At 34.5% G+C, this 21892-nt stretch overlaps 1 protein-coding gene across 1 annotated transcript in view; it reads left to right on the forward strand.

Moving 5' to 3' along the window:
- LOC145278038 (uncharacterized) overlaps nt 1-21892 on the forward strand; it is a 152934-nt gene that overhangs the window by 47330 nt on the left and 83712 nt on the right. The gene's annotated exons all lie outside the window — the stretch shown is intronic.

Genomic DNA, 21892 nt, shown 5'->3' on the forward strand with positions numbered 1-21892 from the left:
TTTTTTATGGAAATTGCTCCAGACAAGGTATGAAACTGCTTGATGTAAGGGCTAAAATCTACTACTAGTTCATATTTTACTTTATACCCATAAGTACGGAGTATCATTAAGACCCATATTATTAATGATAGGGTCTTCTCAATATAAGTTAGCCAAATTGCTGATAACTGTCTTAGAATCAGTTTTAAAAGGTTATGGTTCGTTTTGCATTAAATATTTATTTGCATTTGCTCTAAGAAAATTATGTGTCTTTTTTATATTTCTAGTCTATTTACTTGTGTCCCACTTTTGGGGACTATTAATATATGTGCAAACGTCTTACATCGCAATCTCCCCTATTCCCGAAAACATTTTCGGAAATTCGCCACTAGGTCGGTTGAATTCAGCTTCAATTACATTATGTATACGCAAATAGATGGCGTGTCCATGGGTTCTTCCCCTGAGACCGGCTTTGCCAAATATTTTTGTAGGTTTACATGAAGGGTGTCTACTATCTGGTTTTCAAAAACCAGACATTTACTTTCGTTACGTAGACGACATCTTTGTTTGTTTGACAACGAAACGAAAGCAGACGCCGTGGTAAATTAATCACTTCTAAGTCAGCTACAAACCTTACTAGTTCGTCTCGTTTGATGAGACCCGCACTGAGTCGAATTAAATTATAAGATTGCACTAAGTTTATGTTTAATTTTTTCTTTATACCCTGATATATATATATGTATATATATATATATATATATATATATATATATATATATATATCCGTGTGTGTGCGTATGTTTGTGTTTATATGAATGTGCGTGTGTTTAGGCAGTATTTTTCTCGTAAGCATACTTCATTAAATAAAATAGACGTTTTTTGTCTATTAATTTTGTTTGTGATCATTTCCAAACTTCCGAATAACGGTCTTCACTTCCGGAAGGAACTGACTGATGCAATCGCCATATTTGTATTAAGTGCGAGTACTTTCCAATCATGACTAACTAAAATGTATGTCCCTTATCCCAATTTAGGAAGATTTTAGTTTACGACACATTTATACTTGAACAGGAAAGTTTACTAATAATACTAAACAACCTACTATCAATAAAATAAACTTTACCAAGAGTAATAACATCCTGAAACGCTTGTAAAGTTATTAAAAATCATTAGCCAATGAAATAAATATACACGTTCATAAAAAAATTATATAAATTGTTCAAAACCAGTTAGATCAGCAAACCCTGACAATGAATCCAAAAAGATTGGAAAATACTTGGACTTACAAATACGGCCATTATATCAGCCAGTTCCTGCCAGAAGTGAACACCGTTATTCGGAAATTGGAAAGGATCACAAACAGAATCATTAGACTGAAAACGTCTATTTAATTTAATTTAATTTAATTATATAATTTGCGTGTGTGTGTGTGTGTGTGTGTGTGTGTGTGTGTGTGTGTGTGTGTGTGTGTGTGTGTGTGTGTGTGTGTGTGTGTGTGTGTGTGTGTGTGTGTGTGTGTCGTCTCACCACGATTTAGCCAAGTAAGCCTCTGGCTGGCTTTGGGTGAGACGACAACAACTATGGATGGCAGTAATTACTGAGAATGCAGTTAGGAGATTCAGAGTTCCTATTCTGTCGCGATTACCACCGAAGGCCAGAAGAATAGTTGGCCGAAACGTCGTGAAACAACAAGTAATAAAGATGAGGATAATAGTCCGCAATAAATAAATTAATAAATAATACCCATCTCAATAATGAATTCGAATTAAAAAATATGTGTAAATATTTAAATGTTTGTTTATTTAAAAAAAGAAAAAGTTTCTGCGTTGTACTGGCTTTTTAAAATTACGAATTTCAGTTTCGCTAATTGAAACAAGCTTTAAATCGAGGAGAAAAGTTTCTTTAATTTATTAATATTAAGAGAATATATTTGTTAAAAAGAAATGAGATGCCTAAATTAATATAGGCTCCAAAAACTCCTTCTTTGACATGGCACAGTACAAAATCGACTTTGCAATCTAGTGGAATCTGCTTTTAACAGTATAAATATTGCTAGTCTTTCTCTACTCTAATTAATTAAGTGTTTGACTGAGTTCCAATCTCCAGTTACTCATTGTAAGACATCCATAATAAGGGTTCGCTTTATTACCACAACTGCAACTAAATTTACTTTCTTTTCCTTGTCTGTGTAACATCAAACGACATTTTCACGGACGGAGTTTTTTTCCAAACGTCCCCGTCCATTGACTACTTTCATGGCGCTCTTCAAATTCGATGTCAATAAATATTTAGGTTCTAGTCAATATTGTCTGCTCTGTTTGACTTCCGGTTTCTACTGTCCGTTTGGTTGGATAATTAGACAGAGTCAAGCGGACAAGAAAGCCATTCTTGATATGTGGAATAAGGGAGACTTTTACATTATCTGAAAGGAAAGTTATCATTAATTAAAAGAAGACATGTCTTGCTTGTCACCATCGTCCGATCTGCGGAACAGAAACCGCAAGTCAAAAAGAACAGAGGATCTTAACTTTAAGCAATCCTTATCCTAAAGTGCTTATTCGTGATAAACTTTTGTTAATTTCGTTTGTAATTTTCAATTCTTCATCATTTAACTGACACTTCATTCATCTCATTAAATCTTATCCTTGGTTGACTTTTAGCCTTGATAAATGGTGACTCATGAGTATATACAGGGTGACCCAATAAAAGGGCCCCAACTCTAATTAGGCCCCGTTTTTTTTAGTGTTTTGTCCGAATGAAATGAAACTTTGGTCATAACTTGTTTATTATATTCAAAGCACCACATGAAAACACTAGGGTCTTTAGCCTTTTTTTTTCTCTCTCTGTTCTACAGCATATGTTCTAGATGGCCTCCATTTACTCCATTTAGTTTTTGTTTTGTTTTTTGGGTCATCCTGTATATATATATATATATATATATATATATATATATATATATATATATATATATGTGTGTGTGTGTGTGTGTTTGTGTGTGTGTGTGTGTGTGGTAACAACCTGTCTGTTATTATCATTCCTTACCAGCATCAATTATTTTCCATCCTTTATCTCAATAGTAACATGACGTCATCGATAGAAGGTGATCTATTTAAAAACTGTGACTCATCGTATCGATTTTATTTGCTCGTCAACAACGACGATCAGTTAAATGACAACAACAATAACAATAAAATAATTAAACCGGAAGCTGCGCAAGAATTAAGAGAAAACAACCATAAAAATGCATCGACCATAACGTACGCAGTTTAACGACTCTAATTGATACTATTCCCACGTGGCCTAATGGTTATCGCCGCAGATTGCCAAGTTGCTAAATCGGGTTCGAATTTAGTCACTTTTTGTTACTAATGTGTCCCGACGAAGTTCAAAGTATTTACAGAAGGGGCCACGTGAAGATTGCCAAAATTCCCAAGTGAAAGCGTTTCATGTGGAATCAACTGAACTATGAATACTTTTATATTATATGAGACGACTTGAATGCAAGGAACAAACTCATGAATTTACCAAAAATCATTTATTTTATGTCTCATTCAGAGAATACAATTGTTTTGGCTGACCACCAGAATTTTTTAAACGTTCACAGTATAATTTTTTAAACGTTCACAGTATATGAGTTATCTTTATATTGACTAGGCCATCATCAGTACTCATATACATGAGGGAAACTTTGTTATACATATATATATATATATATATATATATGTGTGTGTGTGTGTGTGTGTGTGTGTGTGTGTGCATATCCCTGTGGAGTAATTTGTTTTATTAAAATATATGCTATTAATATATATGTATATATATATATATATATATATATTTTATAAGTATATATATACACATATTTATATATGTGCATATATATATATATCTATATATATATATATATATATCTATATATATATATATATATATATATATATATATATATATATATTAAAAACAGCTAACTCCACAGGAAAACTTTGTTGTACTTCACTTTCAATCTTATATTTCGCATAATTTTATATATTTTATTAAAATAAAGTTAATCACCTCCATACACATTACAGCGTCTTCGCACTATTTGTCGTCCTTATATCCTGGGTCATCGATATAAATTATCATTTACAAACAAGCCATATATAGAAGTTTTTTACTAAAATGATTTATGTTGGATTTTCGTCTTTTTTCAAGCGCAATTTATCCCCTTTATTTTAGCTGTTTTTCTTTATCAGTTTTCTGCCAGAAATTTGGCTGTCAAGGGGTCAAAGTTAAACGATTTGACGTTTGAAAGCTCTACCAAACTTCTCCGCCAATTTTGGGTCTAAACACTAGAAATTTTAGATGTAGGTTACTTGGACATATATCAAACTTTTTACTTTGATTTTAGCCTCAATAAATAAATGTTAATGGGTTAAAATTGGGGTCAAAGTAAAAAAAATTGAACTCTGCGATCTCTACCAAAGTACTCAGCCAATTGCTGGTCTAAACATTTACAATTTTACATGAAAGGTATTCAGACATAGGACAAACTTTTAAATCGGTTTGGGTTGAAAATTTGGGCTGCCAGGGGGTCAAAGTTCAAAAGGCAATTTTTTATCAAAACATTTTAAATTTATACATAACGGGTATTCAGACATGCGGCAAGCATTTTAATCAATTTTGGGGCACAAATTTGGCTGCCAAAAATTGAAACAGTTGACCTTTTCAGATTCTACAAAATTTCTCTGCCAATTTTTGGTCTAAAAACTTGAAATTTTAGATGTATTTAACGAACATGGGTAAAACTTTTTATTTTGATTTGAAACCAAAATAATAAATGTTAAGAGATCAAAATTGGGGTCAAATTATAAAAAATTTACCTATATATATATATATATATATATATATATATATATATATATATATATCAGATTAAAGTTATTCAAGAGTGATAACTAATTAATTTTACGAGATTATTAAAAGTGCTCAATAAAAAAGAGCAAAATTTATTGTTATTTAGATGAGCACATTTATATGGTCGCGACACAGGACATGCTAATGTTTAGAACAAATGGTCGGTTAAACCCAGAAGTCCTCGTCAGGCAGCTTAATATACATATATATATATATATATATATATATATATATATATATGTGTGTGTGTGTGTGTGTGTGTGTGTGTGTGTGTGTGTGTGTGTGTGTGTGTATATATGTATGTATATATATATATGTATGTATGCATATATATATGTATGCATATATATATATATATATATATATATATATATATATATATATATGTTGAGTCATAGAAAAGGGATATTTTAGAACGCTCCTTTCTCTCTTTGAGTAAGGGATATATATATATATATATATATATATATATATATATATATATATATATATATATATATGTATGTATGTATATATATATGATGAGTTAATTCCAACTTTTTTCGATTCTGTACTAAATTCCCGATTCCGATATAATTACTCTATTCCAATTCTTTTCTCACTACAAGGGACGTTTCAAAATTAATGTCTCATTTTTGTTAGCCGTCTTGAAGGGATCAGAGGGGATTAGAACTTGCATTGTTATAATGACTGAACTTACTGCACTTACTCTTAAATGCAACTAATTGCAAGATACGTTACTCCTATGTGATTAAACACCTTAAAAATTGGTACAAACCTGTTTTGTGTAGTCTGTAGAGTCCCGTGCAGACAGAAAAAAATGAAGAAAAAATAGGAAAAAAAGGTCGCTTTTTCTTTTTTTTATGATTACGATATTGTCACCTTATATGCAAATGAGATATTTGACGTTTGAAATAAAATGCATGATTTTTTAGAGAGTGGTTGATTTTGGATTTAAATGTTGGAGTAGCGGTTTTGTTAGCAGGGCGTCGTGTTTTGGAGTTGACGAATTTTTTACTTTAGTTTTTCACAGCTGTGCGTCGAATTTTCACTAATGAATGTTACTGCAGTTTTAGCCCCGGAAATTGTTATTTGGAAGCACAGAAAAATCTCACCCCTTCACTGCAAAAGTAATGCCTCCTTTTTATTCCGCCTGAATGGATCATAGAGAATTGCAAATTACACTATTATAATGACTGAACTTACTGCACTTTTACCCTCTTAACGTAGACCAAACCGACAATCAGCAAAGTCTCACCCCTTCACTGCATAGGTCATCAAATAATGGAAAACTTTCTGCTTTAACAGCTTATTTCCTCGAACTGTTAGTTTTTGAAATTCCATCTATGTACCTTGTTTTCCTGGATGTACCAACATGCATAAATTTAAATATAATGTGAACAAACATTTCGCTACACAACTCCGCACTTATGATGTTCCTACAAATCTGACCCATAAATCACATTTACTTCTCATTTCTGATCTGCCTTGTTTGAAGTGAAAAAAAGGTTAAAACAAATTAAGACAAAAACGCTGCAACGGTCCTAGCTATATATCTTCCTAGTAGATCCTCTCATGTAATAGGCGAGGTACCGTCTCAGATTTATTAGCTATATATCATCTAGTTTAATATGTAAGATATCGCTCCAAATCTCTTTACTTTGGTAAGTAATCGTTTCTAATACATAAAAATGGCTGGCATCCGACATTTCTTCCAGCCCTGAACACTGTATTACGTTTTTTATTTTTATAGTTAAACTTTTCAATTGTTTTTTTTTCTTTGTTTGTTTGTTTGTTTGTTTGTTTGTTTGTTTTCGCTGCTATGCATGTTCGGTGCGTATGCATACCCCATAATATTTTTTTTAATTAATGCTAGTATTTGATTCGTCATACAATTTTATTTTTATGAAAATCACTCCAGGCAAGGCGTGATGTCACTTTATATAAGGAGCCAAGAAGAATAAAAGATTATCATCACAAAAACAGGACATTCCTATTGGCCTTAGTATTGAAAAATTAGGGGGGAAACAGTTAGCGGGAAGGGAGTTCCACAAACCTTCAATTCTTGGAAAGAAGCTACTGGAATAGGAAGCTGCATTACAATGAGGTATCAGAGCATCGAATTGATGAAGACCACTAGACCAATGAGTAGAACGACCTCGATTAAAGGAAGCGGAGGAATCACATGCCATAATAGTATTTGTTTTAAAGACTGACACTGACAAAGACTGACGTTGCAGAGTAGAAGTGGGGGATTAATCAAATTGCAGATATGTTTCTGAAACTTATTAAGAACTCTTAAATGAGACACAGATTCACCCGACTGAATATACGACAACAGTACTCCATTCAAGGTCTGATAGTACAATGTGCCTTAAATAAGTTTCCAGACTTTTTTCGTATAGGCAGTTTTATTGATAGTACACACATGAAACACTAGTCTCCTCCGAAGTAATCTCCTCCGGCTGCAATGCACTTGTTGTACCGTTCCAACAACTTCTGGGAAGTCCTATTGAAGTCCTCTTGTGTGAGCGTCTCAATGACCCTCGTCACAGCCTCCTCCATCTTCCCAATTGTCTCATAACGACAGCCTCTAAGGTTTTCCTTAAGCTTGGAGAATAACCAAAAGTCACAGGGAGCAAGGTTTGGACAATAGAGAGGGTGAGAAACTGTCTTCATACCCATCTTGGTGAAATAGTTTGTGACAAGAATGGAGTCGTGCATTCTCTAAAATCTTCCACATCTTCAGTTCTTCATGAATAATTGTGTGTACATTTCCCACACTGACATCAAATGGTGCACTTATTGTCTCTATAGATACACGACGGTCTTTATCCATGAAATTATTTATTTGACCAATCAACTCCGGTTTTCTGACTTCATTACTCCTCCCACACCTCTTATCATCCTTCACAGACTACCTGCCTTCCCTGAATCTCTTATACCACTAAAATCTGATGTTTGATACATGCAAGATGGTCCAAAAGCAGTCTGAAGTATTCCATATGTTTCTGTGTCATTATTTTCCAATTTTAAAACAAAATTTTATTGCACATCGCTTTCTAAAGTGTCTTCACGTCCAGATTGCATTTTTGAAATGCATCATCTATGACAATCAGGCTTTAGTAAGGTGTATTTCAATTCCTGCTGTAGCTGTTAATTTGGACCTGAAATCATAAAAATTGGTCAGTTATCTCATAAGATGCATAGCAATAACATATTGAATTTTCAAGAGTCTACAACAATGCTAAATGCCTGGGCAAAAAGTCTGGAAACTTATTGAAGGCACCTAGTATATTTGTAGGGATGGAGAATAGTGTGAGTGTTTAGAACCATAGAATTGACTTATGAGAAGCAGAAATGAAACGGATGGTGAGATGCATAAAGACTGGCAGACGAAAACAACCCTTTTATATTATAGATAATGAGAGTTGCTGTGTTTCAGTTTTTAGTATATGCTTTATTTTGCTTCAAGGAAGTGGGGAACTTTCTGATCGAATAAGCAGTGAGAACACAAGTACTTGTCGCCGGAAACGTAAATGGGGTGAGACATTTTGATGACATAACCTTATCAAATATGTTGTATAAAATTCATTGCGTTTTTAGGTCAAGTCAAAATTCTTTTGAAATTGGATGACAACAAATTGAAATAATAAAATTTACATTTAACATTTTATGGCATTTTCATCAACTAGTTTGATCCCCAATGAATATATATATATATATATATATATATATATATATATATATATATATATAATATGTATGAATAAAAAAATTAATACGAAAAATATATAAATGTGTATATCTTTTCTGTATTTATTTCCTATGTGTTGACGTGTGGCAATACAAAAAGTCTTTTGAAAAAAGAAGAATGTTTCTTTCAAAAGCACATAATTTTCGACAGATCCTTCGGTCTCCCTCGATGTGAATGATGGAAATGTGAGTGTATATATATAGTAGTGAACGTGTCTGTCTGTGTGTGTGTGTGTGTGTAAATTTCCCTACGTAATAACTCTGTCAATTTTAAGTCTACAGACTCGAAATTTGATATACAGGCTACTGAGATTTGGGAAAATCGACGTGATTGGTTTTCGGCCAGAAATTTGATTGTTAAGGGGTTAAAGTTCAACGATTTGACTTTTGAGAACTCTACCAAACTCCCCCTACAATTTTGGGTCTAAACACGTGAAATTTTACATATAGATTCCTTGGACATGGCCCTAACTTAACTTGATTTGAGTCAAAAACAATCAATTTTAGGGGGTCATAACAGAGGTCAAATTAAAAAATTGACCGTTTTTGAGGGGGGGATTGCTGCTCAGCATACGCCTCCAAACACCCGGGCAACGCCGGGCACCCATGCTAGTATATATAAATCTATATCTAAAATTTCAAGTGTTCATATCCAAAATTGTAGGAGGAGTTTGATAGAGTTCTCAAAAGTCAAATCGTTGAACTTTAACCCTTTAATCGCCAACTTTCTGCCCGAAAACCAATCACGTCGATTTTCCTACATCTCAGTACCCTGTATATCAAATTTTGAGTCTGTCGGCTAAAAATAGACAGAGTTATTGCGTAGGGAAATGTAAACGGACACACACGCACGCAGACACTTTCACTTTTATAGATATGCTAGCATGGATGCCCGGTGTTGCCCGGTTATTTGGAGGTGTATGTTGAGCAAAAAAAAAAGCGGTCAATTTTTTTTTAATTTGACCCCTATTATGACCCCTTAAAATTTATTGTTTTGTGCTCAAATCAAGTTATTAAGGTGGATCCATGTCTAAGGAACCTATATCTAAATTTTCAAGTGTGTAGACCCAAAATTGTCGGAGGAGTTTAGTAGAGTTCTCAAAGGTCTAATCGTTGAACTTTGACCCCTTAATCGCCAAATTTCTTGCCAAAAACCAATCACATCGATTTTTCCAAATCTCAGTAACCTGTATATCAAATTTCGAGTATGTAGACTTAAAATTGACAGAGTTATTACGTAGGGAAATGTACACAGACACACACACACACACACACACACACAGAAAGACACTTTCACTTTTATAGATAGATAGATAGATAGATAGATAGATAGATAGATAGATAGATAGATAGATATGTATTAGTGATGACTCGATTCCAATATTTTCCCAATTACGATACAATTACTGATGCCATATATAATTCCCAAAGCCATACTAAATTCCCAAAGCCATACTAAATTCCTGGTTCCGGTTTCGATTCTTATAAACCTTTATATATTTAACTATAAAGTTGTTTATATTTTCATGATTACTGTAAAAACATGTTAAATGTGCAGATATATTCTCAAATGTAAAAATAGACTTGTCGGTGGGATGATCTATGGATTTTAGTTTTACTGGTAGTTTAAAATTAATAAATATTTATTATTTTATCATTACTATTATACTAGCACTGGAAAATTTTGCTTTAAAGAAAATCAAATAAAAAAGACAATAAATAGAATCGTTTTGCCATCAGAAAATAGGCAGGAAATTTTATGCTTCGAAACCGATTCCAATACCTCATTAAGTTCTGACATTTTTGGTTCCCAATTCCAATTACGATTAACTGTTCCAATACTAATATATATACATATATACAGGGTGTCCACAAAGCCAGACTTTGTGGAAGCATCCTGTCTGGCTACATGTGTGTGTGTGTGTGTGTGTGTGTGTGTGTGTGTGTGTGTGTGTGTGTGTGTGTGTGTGTGTGTGTGTGTGTGTGTGTGCGCGTGTGCGTGCGTGCGTGCGTGCGTGCGTGCGTGCGTGCGTGCGTGCGTGTGTGTGTGTGTGTGTGTCTGTGTGTCTGTGTGTGTGTGTGTGTGTGTGTGTGTGTGTGTGTGTGTGTGTGTGTGTGTGTGTGTGTGTGTGTGTGATTTTAGCTTGACGATTGCTTGCAGAGAATACTATATGTGGCAACTTTCATTCTCATAAGCTACTCTCTGGCTGAATTGTTCTGCTGAGTAAGAGAGAAGGAGTATCAATTTGCAAATTGGTTTGCATCTTCGGATCTTGTAACTCTAGACACATGTATGCATAGTGATCAATGCAGGCCTGAACGTTATTATGTACAAAGATTAAAGACCTGCACGTCATATTTACAAAGATTATAGACCTTCACGTTATATTACACATAATGTAGAACAGCACGTTATTGTGTACAAAGATCATAGACCTGCACGTTATTAGACCAGCACATTATATGTACAAAGATTATAGACATGCACGTTATTAGACCAGCACATTATATGTACAAAGATTATAGACATGCACGTTATTATGTACAAAGATTATAGACCTGCACGTTATTAGACCAGCACATTATATGTACAAAGATTATAGACCGGCGCGTTATACGTACAAATATTATAGAACATAACGTTATATGTACAAAGACTAGAGACCTGCACGTTATATGTAAAAAAGATTATAGACATGCACGTTATATGTACAAAGATTATAAACCTGCACGTTATATGTACAAATATTATAGAACATAACGTTATATGTACAAAGATTATAAACCTGCACGTTATTAGGTAAAAAGATTATAGACATGCACGTTATATGTACAAAGATTATAGACATGCACGTTATATGTACAAAGATTATAAACCTGCACGTTATATGTACAAAGATTATAAACCTGCACGTTATATGTACAAAGATTATAAACCTGCACGTTATTAGGTAAAAAGATCACAGACCTGCACGTTATTTTTTACAAGGATTATAGACTGGAACGTTATTATGCACAACGATTATTGACCTGCACGTTATTATATACAAAGATTATAGACCTGCACGTTATTATGTACAAAGATAATAGACATGCATGTTATTATATACAAATATTATAGACTTGCACGTTATATGTACAAATGTTATTGACCTGCACGCTATGTACAAAGATTATAGACCTGCACATTATTATGTACAAATATTAGAGATCTGCACGTTGTATGTACAAAGATTATAGACCTTCACGTTATTATGTACAAACATTATAGACCTTCACGTTATATGTACAAAGATTTCAAACCTGCAAGTTATATGTACAAATATTATAGACCTGCACGTTATATTTACAAATATTACAGACCTGCACGTTATATGTAAAAAGATTATAGACCTGCGCGTATATGTACAAAGATTATAGACCTGCGCGTTATACATACAAAATATTATAGACCAGCACGTTATATGTACAAATATGATAGACCTGCACGTTATGTAAAAAGTTTATATACCTGCACGTTATTATGCACATAGATTATAGACCTATGTATATATATATATATATATATATATATATATATATATATATATATATATATACAAAGATTATAGACCTATATATATATATATATATATATATATATATATATATATATATATATATATATACAAAGATTATAGACCTGCACGTTATTATATACAAAAATTATATACCTGCACGTTTTATGTACAAAGTTTTAGACCTGCACGTTATATGTGCAAAGATTATAGACCTGCACATTATATGTACAAAGATTATAGACCTGCACGTTATATGTACAAAGATTATAGACCTGCACGTTATTATGTTCAAAGATTATGGACCTGCACGTTATACCTACAAAGATTATAGACCTACGTTTTATACGTACAAAAATTATAGACCTGCACAATATATGTACAAAGATTATGGGCTTGCACATTATATGTACAAAGATTATAGACCTACGCGTTATTATGTACAAAGCAGGATACAGGAAAAGAATTGTGCCGTTTTATTTAAGAGGAACCAAATATAACCACCCCGTTTACAAAGAAAGATGTCATACCATAATCTACTGTAAAACAAAATCCACAATTAATGCCATGTGGTGCTATTCCTTGCGCCATGTTGAAACTACAACTCAATCCCCTATGACCTCATGATCTCTTAGTAAAATCAAGTTTTCAATTCCAGGAGTGCCTCTCCGCTCTCATTGACACTACTCCTGGTTGATAAAATCCTCGGAAATAAGCTGAAATAACCCGAATCAAGACCTTTTTGCCTCATCAACACGTACGAATCATCATTCCTGGCTTTACAGACAAGCTCTTCTTTTTGCAGATGGTACTACAAAACTTTGACATCCCAGGCCTTACTCCCTCTGTCATTATCGACATTTAATCACACTACTAATTCTGGGGAAGAAAACAGAAAAAACCATTTAGCTACAACATATCTGGTGGTGTAATTTTCGAAGATACCATCTTTATAGATTTCACATACAGATCCACTCTTACTTCACCTGATCTGGGGGGGGGCACAACCACCCGACCAGAGTCATGGAAAGGAGGCAAATCAACACCTTAACTAACTTAACAATTTGCACCATCCCCACGGTGCCTAGCGGTCAGGAATCATGTGGCAATTCCATCCTCTGCCGGAGTATCGAGGTAACCAAAATCAGGGATCTCCCCTTTCATACAACTCTAAAGGCCCTAACCAGGTATCTTGATACTACCACGCACTCTATGGAAACATTTCAAATGGTCAAAACGTCACTCGTATTGGTCACATTTGTTCTACATCATCGTCACACTTTAGTGGTCGCAACAATGACCCAATACCATCGCGGTTGTCAATGCATAAGGTTGGGGTACCCTTGATCCCCAAAAATGAGCCTTTACAAATATCTAAAGATCGATCGCGTGGCACGATCTCGCATCTTAAGATCTCGACAATCATCCTGTCACACCTTTAATGCGCGTTCTGTAAACACATGACCCCTAGGAGATAATGAATTTTCTTTGTAACAATATGAGAGCATTTTCCTATGCCTCCCGCCAAATCTATGTGAATTCGGAGAAAAATCCTACAAAAAACAACAAACAAAACAAAAAAATACTCGAGACACTCTTTTAAAAACTAGAATAAACCCCGACTGAACTTTGACCCTTCCAAAACTTAAGACAAACTCACTAATCCCTTTCTTATAACCTGGTAGTCTGTCTTTTTTCTTTTCTTTTTTTTTCGTCTATATCCTTTTTTGGTAACTGTTTAAGTATTACGTCTTATTTCTTTTCTTTTTAATAATTACTCATATATTTACAATAAGTACACCAACACCACAAGCGAGAATCTATTCGACTCGCTCCAGTCTGCGACACAATATAATACAAAACAATAACAAAAAGATTATATGAAAATGGTGCAAAATTCACATACTGTCGCTACCTGAAAAAACGATTCCCTTCAACAAAACATTTAAAATAGAATTATTTCACAAAGTTACATTTCATTTACCATCCTTTTCACAGCAAACGATAAAAAGAAACAAACAGTTCTGTTAAAACTGGAACACAAAATTTTACACGTCAGACAGATTAAACGTTACATTAACTGCACTGCATGGTTCGATTTACATCTGAAAACAATTATTCTTTTTTTTTTCCTACAGTTCTTTCTAGAAAATTACGACAATATAACTCCTTCAAACAAAGCAAAAAATATTTCCTGGCCGACACCAAGCAGCGAGACTAATTAGTTTCAATTCCTCTTTTTTTAATCCTCTTTTTTTCTTACTTCTTCAATAGAAATCCATCAACAACACAATAAAACATTTTAAAAATCTCATCAACGAGAATTTACAATTTCTTTTAAAAAAAAAAAATATCATCAAAAGCACAACAAAACATTTATTTTTAAATTTTAGAAATCGCTTAATTATAATTTCTCCCTAAAAAGTCATTTCGCCCAGCGCCACCGTTACACCCAAGCGGCTTCGCGCCTCACACACACACACACACACACACACACACACACACATGCATAGCGACCTCATAGCAGCCGTTCGTTGTCTGCGAACCCCTTCTTCTCTTCTCCCCCTCCCCCTCTCTCTCTCTCCCTTCTCTCTCTCTCTCTCTCTCTCTCTATCTCTCTCTTTCCATCAGCTATCGGACGATGACTTCTCAATCTCTTTCTTTTTTTTTCTTTCGCTCCATTTTTTAAATTAAACCCACATGTTTAATACATACTTCACAAATGACAGAATTAAACAAAATTCTTACATAACAAAAATAAAAAAAAAATCACTAATCACTTAACAAAATTATAAAAACAGTTTTTTACTTTTGAACACACATAAAAAAAAACGACTTCCCCCCCCCTCTTTCAGACAACACAAGAAAACAAACCACCATTTTGTCAAACATTTAACGTTTCTTATTTGTTTTTTTTTTTGTTTTTTCGACAACATTTTTGATTCTATATTTCTCTTTCTTTCTTTTTTTTTCGTTGTATACTATTTCACGTCTTTTGATTTCTTTCTTAGCTCTTTTGTGTGTGATTGTGTTTTTTTTTTCTTTTTCATCATAAATTTCTTCTGCTTATTTCCATTGTCCATTTTTCCTTCTTTGTGTCTAGTTTAAAATGTGACCCATAGTTCGTTGTGTCTATTTTTGCTTTGTTTGTTTGTTTATTTTCTTCTTTTCTTTTTTTTCCTGGTAACCAGGTTTTTTATCTGCGGCTTCAGGCCACAGAAATTCACACGGAAATCAAATGTTGAAAAATATCTGTATTTTCTAATCGCTTATTTAATGGACTATTGTCCTCGTGTCTTAACGGCCCGTGACTCGTCATGTGTGTGTGTGTGTGAAACATATAATATGCATAGATTTATAACGATGTACCTGTTGCTGCGTAGCCTTCTGTCTTTTGGTGGCTGCCTAAGGGATTCGCCAACGTCTTGGGGGGGTCTGTTTAAAGGAAACGCTTTAAGGCAGACACAAGGCGATGTATGTTTTATATATTGGCTTATTTCATTCCCAGGCATCTTGTCTTCTGCAGCATGAAGTGAAATCGACGATCAGTCTTGTCTCTTCATTCATGTGGAGACCTGTTTAACCCATCTTGCTTCCTCAGCTTCTCGAACCCAATTCACTAAACTTAACCCAGCTTATTCAAACCAGAATACCAGACACGTTTATTAGTTTATGAGCCTAGGTCATTTCATCAATGTATTTGTTCCAATTCATATTATATGTGAATGTTAAGCCGAGGAGTGTGAACGATGAGCTCTCGGGTAGTATGTTATTAGTCATAGCTATAGGTGGTTTAGACGGTTTCTTGTAATTACTAAAAAAAAGAAGCTTAGTATTAGTATCATTAAATATTAGTATCAATTTTTAATGGAAATAGCTCCAGACAAGGCAGGAAGACATTTGATGTAAGACCTAAAAATAGTACTTCAAGGTCAAAAACTTGTTAATGTAAAGTGTTACATGGAATACTTTCTGAGCCAGAAAACAAAAACAGCAAGTCTTCCAGTCAGAAGCATCGCTCAAGGAATATGAGGACTAAAGAATAAAATAAAGAAAGGGAGCGTTATGGGGCTGCTTGAAGTAAACGTACATTTACTGTATAATTTCATTACAGACTGAATATCGTTTTCTATGATTTCTGCAATAACTCTGATGCATAGTTCTGTTGGTTATATAACCCTAACCCTAACCCTTTCCCCTTTTCTATGTCCTTAATGTTTACAACTTCAATATACGTTCAAACAAAATACAGTGCCTAATGAATACAGAAATCACCATATATATACGTCTGATAACAGTTTACTAAAACTAGTAATGCTGCATATGTCTTTGAATGCCAAATGGGAAAATGAATTTTCACTAATGCATATATTAGCATGATTATAATTAATTACTTTTATCGCCTCATTTGGTAGCCCACGACATCTGCTAAAAGATTTCAGACACATATTAATAAAAAAAACTCTGCCATCCTATCTCAAATTGCTGCCTCTCCATCATTACGCATTTGAGCTAACAAACACACTATCAACCAAGCTCGGTATGGGAGGGGGTACTAAAATGCTTTTAAAAAGGCTTTAATTTACTTTCTCAATAAATTCATCAATTTTAATTTTGTAACTCATAACGTTAGCAGATATGGCAGATGCTGCCTATTTGAGCTTGAGAAAAGATGTGGCTGTCTTTGATTTAGTTCCGAATTTTGAACTACTAATCCGTGCAGAAAATCCTTGGAATTAATTAAAATGCGAATCAGAAATGTCCTGGAAATGTAAACCCATTTCAGCTTGAACAGATAATTTACCCAATAGCTGAAGAAAGGTATTGATACATACGTTTTTCTTACTTTATAAACGCATTGTTCAATAATCATTTATACGTACACTCAAATGCTTATTGGAGAGAACTACATCGCCTACGAATGTTAGATATTGGCAGGCAACCCTGGGAAGAAAAAAACATTCGATGAATTACACACATGCAAATATATTCAAATGTGAAGAATGCGGGACTTTTCGCCATTGTCTGCCGGAATGCACAATTTCACCCAGAAATATATGAACAGATATCAGTCAAAAGGTTGAAACAATAGATAAATAAAATCGTCACAAAGAAAAAAATGCAGTTAGTCGGTCAGAGAGAGAGCCACGTGTCACCATTTCTTCACCGCCCGACATCCAACAACCACGCACTCCCCATGCCTTCTTTCAAAAACGTTAGAACACAGAATTATGATTTTTCAATGAAAAGCTGATTTTTCGGTGTCAAATAAAAGCAATATATTTTTTGTAGATCAACTGTGTTGTGGTTTTTACTTCGCTGTGAGTGTGTGTACATATTTGGCGCCAACGACAAAAGTAGATGCTAACATTATATAGACTGGACGAACGTATTTGGAACAACCGACAGTGATTACGTAACATTAGATACTGTCCTCGAGTATCTAAGGTTTCTCTGTACAGGGATTTCTGCTATGAGGATGCGTTTACAAGTAAAGCCTAACTAAATATTCAAAATCACATAGTATTTGCGGCAAAAATCTCTTCGATATGGCTAACTCACACTGGCTTTTACAAAGAATGGTGCACCATCTCCAAGTGATGCTGCCTGTAAGACCAAGAAACTAGAGGAAAGATTTACCATTAAAAAATGTAACTGGTCAATTGTGGCAAGGAAAATGAATATTCTTAACTTCTTTACTGCCTCCGTATTTGTGACGTAAAAAAAACTTTAATGGTAAAGGGGATTTAATAGAATATTCGAATATCTATGTATCTCATATAGAAATCAATAATCCTATTTTTTGTATAGACAGCATATATGAATATCTGTAGTGTTCCTCAGCTGGGAGGTGCGTGTCGTTGCTTCTCATGGTTAGGTGTGAGGAAATGATTACCTTCATTTGGATACAGCGTTACAGAAAACCGAAATCGGCACTTGGTTTCTTCGATCGGTTGATTCAACTTGCATTTTCTTCCCATGATTTGTTCCCATTTTTATTAATAATCAATGCCGATATTATATTTTATATTTTAGCAGCATTCACCTGAGACAGATTGAACAGGCTTCTTCCAAAGGAAAAAGTGTCATGGGCCATTAAATTATTAAATTCGCAAGCAGTCCCTCGTCGCATGTATATCCCTACGAGGAGAGATGACGATATTAGGTTTTTGCAGTCCTTTAGGTGTCGAGATCTTCCTATACACAGTGCCTAATATTCCCAAATGGTCACCCATCTGGTAATGACCGGGCTCAATGTTGCTTAACTTCGGTGATCTAATGAGAACCGGTGTGTTAACGTGATTATGTTGTACATGCCGATATTCTAAAACTTCTGCACATTTCTCCATACAATGATTGAGTTTGAACTCGGATTGGGAATTCTATAATTTGAGTCGGTAACAATTAGGTCAGCTATTCTCAACCTTTCCTTCATCATTGACCTCTCGGCTTTATGTATTTCTCCATTTACGTCCATACAAAAAATTCATAGCCATTATAAAGTGACAGAAAAATAAGGTCAGAAAGAGCTTTTTACTGTTTTAGGTTTTGTATAAAAATAATATTATACATTCGTGGATCCTTCAGCCGCTCCAGTAGATATCTAACTCCTGATGCAATTCTCTACCTATATAAAAGCCAGGTACGGCCAACGATGAAGTACTGTTGCCAAATCTGGGCAGGAACTTATCCTGCCTTGACAGAGTTCAAAATAGATTTCGTAGCTTACTTGGTGATGCTCTTTTCTCTTCCCTAGAACCTCTTTTCCTCAGAAGAGACGTTGCGAGCCTGTCTCTGCTTTATCGTTATTTTCATTGCAAATGATCATCTGAGCTTTAATCTATGCCCCCCCTCGACAAACTTTCACGAAAAACACTCGTCTTTCCGAAACCACTACCAATAATTTCCCACACTCATTGTTTGATTGTAGATTGCACGAACAAAGCTTCTTTCTTAGAACTGCACGCCTGTGGAACTCTCTTCCGATTGCCTGCTTTCCAGCTGACTACAATCTGACTGCCTTCAAGTCCAACGTAAACAAGTTCTTGATGAACCGTCCCGCTAAGTAATCCAATTTATAAAATTCACACTATTTATACTTACTACGCTATAATCACATTGACTAATGTATACCCATTAACCCTTATCCTCGAGCGGCCTCCGGGCCTTGATAAGTGGCGATTCATGTGTAAAAAAATAAAATAAAATAAAGAAAATCGAACATTTTCTTAATAGAAAAGCATGAAGTTAATTTGTATTACGTTTCTTAGACATGGCACAATCTGTGAAAAAAATATTATTATTATTATTATTATTATTATTATTATTATTATTATTTAAATTAACAGCTACTTCAATTATTTAACCCCGAATATATAATTTTTTTTACCCTTATGGGTAAATTTACCCCTGATTGAGAACAGAACTGCATTAGGCTATCTACCCGTTTGTGAAATTCTTTTACGAAGTTACATCATTTCCGTTCGAAAGGGCGTAGTATTGCGTCTCAGGAATACAAACCAGTAAAAGTCATCCTCGAGAGAATTGCTTACAATACGCATAAATAAGAGGTAAAACGCCCTTTATCCTCTTCTGCATGCTTTGTCCGTCATTTAAACTTAGAATTTCTATTGTGTATTTAAAGGTCAGCATTTGTCATCATTAATGCGAAAAGTATACACCCGCCATTTAAATGACATGTTCTTAATATCGTTCCGGACGATAACGTAGGGCCTAGAAGTGCCGACTCTTGTATGGAAATCGCCTACTGCCACTAGCTTTTAAGGCAGTGCTCATTGAGTAAAAACAATTTGAGCTCTGACAATGTTTACGTTGAGATTCCACTTACATTAAGACGGTGGCAGGTGATAAAGATTAGAAGCACCGACTGACAGCTCAACAGTCGAGCTTCGATCCTCACTTGAGGCACCTTCTTGTCTAACCGCGTTGAAGAGCTGGGATACAGTGAAATAGACTGTCTGTGGATGACTAGTGGTCAACTGTAGCAAAAAAAAATGCATCATTCCAAATTTTGTCGTTGAATACTCTTTCTGGTTGTTTACTGTAAACAGTATTTACGATCCCTTCCTGCACTGATGATTACACACACACACACACACACACACACATATATATATATATATATATATATATATATATATATATATATATATATATATATATATATATATGTATGTATGTATGTATGTAGCATTGGGAATCCCAGCTTAATTGCTATATAGGTAGTTTTAGAAATAGAAAGTTATGTAACTATATTTTCATTTCCCATCAACGAGTTGCCAGGGTCACAAAAGGTTAGGTATCAACCTAGAGAGAATGCACCGGAAATTAGGGGTGACATGCACCGGAAATTAGGGGTAACACGGGAATTGTGGTCGAGGCCTTCCGGTTGACGACCACATGGGCAGAGAGTGGTTTTGTGCAACAGAGAACGCAAACGGGAGATTTCGGGTGTCCGACAACCAGGGTTCGAGATGATAGGCTTGCATTGAAATAAAAGATTGAAGCTTCAAATCCATCTTGTTGTTTATCGATGCATCTGTCTGCAGTGACCACTTCCCAACGAGATGGCAGCCCAGCGACCAGAAGATATCATCCGCTGGCCAAGGCAACCAGGTATGTACGCATTATACATGGCACGTCCACGTCTCGAAGACTTTCAAGGCAAGAAACGATGTTAGGATAAGAACACACACACATATAACAGTGAACTGCACGTAAGATACGTAAGAGTATACACACACCCATATGAGTAAAAACATATGTAAGAACACAGACCCGCAAAAGTAACAAGAAACAGTAAAAAGAATCAAACAGAACAGTAAGAGTAAACGATTAAATAAGTAATAAATAGAAGGACGCAAAAGTTTTTATTTAACACACACACACACACACACACACACACACATATATATATATATATATATATATATATATATATATATATATATATATATATAAGAAACTTTATCTGTGTTTGTGTGTGTGAGTTCGCTCCCTATAAGCTCCGAAATGGTTGGGCCATTTTTTTTTTAATTCACGCAAATGTCCTTTATGTGTCTTATGGTGTTTTTACATAGGTTTTGTACCGGATGCCTCCGGCGATAATCGAAAATCGATAATCCAAAAAATCCGATTTAAAAAGGAACAGTCCGATTTTTGACCAAAGTAGACACCCTTATACAGCCGAACATCACAAGTGTATTTAAGCAGTTTTATTACCGTATAAGCAGAAAGGCCGAACGTATGAAATAAAATAAACAGTAGGTTATTTGATAAAACATTGCCGCGTTCAGAAAAAAATGTTTCTGTTTAAAACACAATTAAACTATGATACTTGACTTTTGCATTTTAAAATTTAATTAAAGCCATTATATGAAAATAATTTTATGAAAGCAACAGTAGGTTCTCTGCAGTGCAATATAGACTACAATGTATTGTGGAATAAGTCCTACATGGAGGCATGTGAAGTTTCCTTCCGATGCATCGCGATGGTATGACCTCTGACCCCGTCTAATTCGCAATAGTCGTAATTGTCTTTCTTCCGAGAGTTCTCTGCAAGATTTTTCTGCATCGCAGGCCTCGTTATCGGGTTGATATGCCGGCGTCCGGTGAAAATAATTAGCTTCTCATGCAAGTCAAAAGAAGACAAACACAGATGTTTCTAGTCTACTAAAGTTAATTCA

This window comes from Euprymna scolopes, chromosome 6, assembly GCF_053919585.1.
Source record: "Euprymna scolopes isolate OS-2025 chromosome 6, ASM5391958v1, whole genome shotgun sequence".
Classification (NCBI taxonomy): Eukaryota; Metazoa; Mollusca; class Cephalopoda; order Sepiida; family Sepiolidae; genus Euprymna; species Euprymna scolopes.